Source organism: Eubalaena glacialis, chromosome 6 (genome assembly GCF_028564815.1).
Source record: "Eubalaena glacialis isolate mEubGla1 chromosome 6, mEubGla1.1.hap2.+ XY, whole genome shotgun sequence".
NCBI lineage: Eukaryota > Metazoa > Chordata > Mammalia > Artiodactyla > Balaenidae > Eubalaena > Eubalaena glacialis.
This window is the reverse complement of record NC_083721.1, coordinates 129522148-129526126: the sequence shown is the minus strand read 5'-3', so window position 1 is coordinate 129526126 and position 3979 is coordinate 129522148.

The window sequence follows — 3979 nt, the reverse complement described above, 5'->3', positions numbered from 1 at the left end:
ATATGATATCACTTATATGTGGAATCTAAAATATGATACAAATGAACTTATTTACAAAACAGAAATAGACTCACAGACATAGAAAACAATCTTATGCTTACCAAAGGGGAAAGAGGGTGGGGGAGAGATAAATTAGGAGTTTGGGATTAGCAGATACAAAACTATTATGTATTCAATGTAAAGCAGATAAACAACAAGGTCCTACTGTATAGCACAGGGAACTATATTCAATATCCTGTAATAAACCATAACCATGTAAAAGAATATGGAAAAGAATATATAACTTTGCTGTACATCAGAAACTAACACAACAATGTAAATCAACTACACTTCAATAAAAAATAAAATAAAATTAAAAAATGTGCTAATGAACAGCTGAATCAAATATAAAAGGAATAACAACTTGATTGGCAGAGACCTCTTGCCTGCAACAACAATAAAAAATGGCAGAACAATGGAGTAATGTCTTTAAAGTACTTAAATAACACTTTAGAATTAGGAATGAATATATAATAAAACATTTTCAGATATACAAGACTAAGAGAGTGTACTACACAAAAACATGTTGAGATTTACAAAACCAAGATAATTTACTACACATAGGGTATAGTGGAAAGAACTATTAAAGTATATTCTTCAGCAAGAAGAAAATTGAGGCTAGACTTTGAGAGTGGAATATAAGAATAAAAAGGTAGAGAGGAAATGATAAAGCATGTTGGTGAATATAAATAGTATTGATGTTTAAAAAAGCTGAAACCATCTTGTTTTCAGCTTTACCAGATTTTATTTCTTTTATAAAAATGTGAAACAAATATGGTAATTAAGTAATGTTTTATTTTTTTAAATTTTTATTTATTTATTTTTGGCTGCATTGGGTCTTCGTTGCTGCGCACGGGCTTTCTCTAGTTGCGGTGAGCGGGGGCTACTCTTCGTTGTGGTGCGTGGGCTTCTCACTGCAGTGGCTTCTCTGGTTGCGAAGCATGGGCTCTAGGTACGTGGGCTTCAGTTGTGGCTCATGGGCTTAGTTGCTCCACGGCATGTGGGATCTTCCCGGACCAGGGCTCGAACCCGTGTCCCCTGCATTAGCAGGCAGATTCTTAACCACTGCGGCACCAGGGAAGCCCCTAAATTAATGTTTTAAAAGTTAGAGGTTTGATTTACAAAAGAAAAAACTCAGGGTAGAATTTAAAAGGTATGAATAATGTGGAATAGCAGGAATGCAAACATTTTACATCAGTCTGTGAGTCAAAATAACCAGAGGAACAGATTTAAAGAAGAAATGCATATCCTAATACATGCTGAAAACATCTGATAAAATCCAACATTTATTCATAATGAAAAGTGAACTTGACTGGAAGAGAACTTCCTCAGGTTAAGAGGAAGCTATGAACAAACATCATACAATTATGTATAGTAACCATCATACTATTTTGCAATTTTCCAGGAGAGCAGCTCAAAACACCAAGAAAGAGAAAAGCCATGGCTAAAAATCTTTATAAATTCATGGGAAAACATATAACGTGAGAAATCCAGTTATTTCTTGGTTTGGGGAGAAATAGGGTAGCAAGGGTATGGTGCTGGAGAGAGTAGAATTTGAGAGAAAATAACTGATGCAAACAAGCGGGAATGGATAGGCCTGAGAATGATCTTGTAAAGAAGTCCAGACGTCTGAAAACACATTGTCTGGTATCCCTGGGCAGATTTCCCATTTCAAAGATGAGGTCTAGAGTCTGCTTTCTTTTCCTGACGTCTTCTCCTGCTACTATAGCCAGTCTGGTGGGAAAAAGGAGTTGTTGGCACACGAGATGCTTAATTTCCAGGTTGTAGGACATTCAGTGTAAAAGACGCTGGGAAATCCATTGGGCCTCCAGGATGGTAGCCAGAATTTGTGTGTTTGTGTACTGGGGTGCAGTTCATTCCGGGAACAGACATCTCCGGGCCTTGCGCGCAGGACCATGAGGGCGTTGGGGGCGCTCGTGAGGACCCGGACTCGGAGAGGGAGGTAGAGGTTGGAGTGGTGAGTCGGGGAAGGGCTCCGGAAGGTGCAAGTCCAGGTTGTCGTCCTGGTGAGGAGAGCCTCTCTCTGGACTGGGGTTGGACGCCCGAAGCCAGGGCTCTGGGACAAAGCCCTGCGCGCCGGGGCCCGACACCCTTGCTGCGGGGCTGCGGAGCCCAGCGACAGAGCCGGCTTCAGCATCCATCCCAGACGGCAGGAACTCGGCATCCGCGTCCTCCTCGTTGGCCTCTTCTTGGCAGGCCATCTCTGGGACAGCTGCGCCGAAGACTCCCGGCTCCAGGGCCATGTACTCCCCGGGAGCGCTCAGGAAAGCGGCCCGTTCCAGGCCCTGCCCCCACGGGCCTTCCACACCCGAGCCCAGGAGGGCCTCGGGGACCAGCATGAGGATGTGCTCTCCGAGAGACACTTGCAGCACGGACGTGGGCTCGGGCTCCAGCAGCACGTCGACGTCATCTAGGGGCAGGTGCAGGGCACAGCCGGCGGGCAGGACCACTACGGAAGTGAGCGCGTCCGCGGCCGGAGGTCCCGTCAGATTGTCCAGGCTGGGCGCCGCCTCGGACTCGGACTCGGGGCCCTCGGGCTCCTCCGTTCGGCGGCGCTTGGCGGGGCCGGGTCCTTCGGTCTGCGGTCCCCACCAGTCCGCAGGGTAGGCACTGGGGCTGCGGGGCCGGCTGCCCATCACCTCGACCGACGGACAGCACTCCCGGGGCCTGGCAGAGGGCGAGGAGGCCCTCGATCCTGCACGCCGTGACGGGTTTCGACGACGGCTGAGGCAAGCCGGGGCGGGGCGGCGCGATGCGGGGACGGCAGGACGGCGCGATACGGGACGAGTCCTCGGAGCTCCGGGGCCGCCTCCCCGGGGTCCTACAGTTCAGGCTTCTAGGGGATCGGCGTCTGGCGCTGGGCTGGGCCCGGCGCCTTCGAATCTTCAGCTCCGAACGCCTATTCGTCTACGCAACAGACAGCGAAAGATGTTGCAGGTGAAGCCAGTGGAATCCTAGTCGCAGAATGTCACGCTAAGCTCCGCCCCCTCCAAGGCTCCGCCCCGTAGAACTCGCGGTATCTGTGCTGCCCAATAGCCGGGGCTGTGGTTGGTAGGAAGCTACTGTTATAGTTCTCCAGGGGGCAGAATACTTGTGTACTTCATTTTTAGAGAAAAAAAGCTACACCGAAAATGGAACTTTAAATATTAGTCACCTTTAAGGTTAGTATTTTCCTTTGATTTCAGGCATTCTAGAGAAAAAAACCACTCAAGTAGACCACCCCCTTGGCAACATAAAACGGACCTATCTAAATGTTCCATGAAATTCCTTTAATGCTTGGTCTTTCATTTCAGGAGTAAATGGAAAATACTCATATATGTTTAGGTAAAGTTCTGTCTTAATAGTAAGTAAAATATTTGTGGCAGTTCCTTCCTGAAGATAAAAGCTGTTATAAAATTAAAACAATCTTAGTATAATTAAATTGTTTTATTCAGCATTTATTATATGTCAACCATTCTACTGAGGTTTAAAAAATGATCTTTTTAAAAAAATTATTATTATTATTTTTTGGTTGCGTTGGGTCTTCGTTGCTGCGTGCGGGCTTTCTCTAGTTGCGGCGAGTGGGGGCTACTCTTCGTTGCGGTGCACAGGCTTCTCGTTGCGGTGGCTTCTCTTTGTTGCGGAGCACGGGCTCTAGGCACACGGGCTTCTGTAGTTGTGGCATGCAGGCTCCGTAGTCGTGGCTCTTGGGCTCTAGAGTGCAGGCTCAGTAGTTGCGGCATATGGGCTTAGTTGCTTTACGGCATGTGGGATCTTCCCGGACCAGGGCTTGAACCCGTGTCCCCTGCATTGGCAGGCGGATTCTTACCACTGCGCCACCAGGAAAGTCCAAAAAATGATCTTTTTCTTAAAAGATAGCCCAACACTTTGTTGAGGTATGATTGACGTACAAAAAGCTGTGCACATTTAATATAAACAA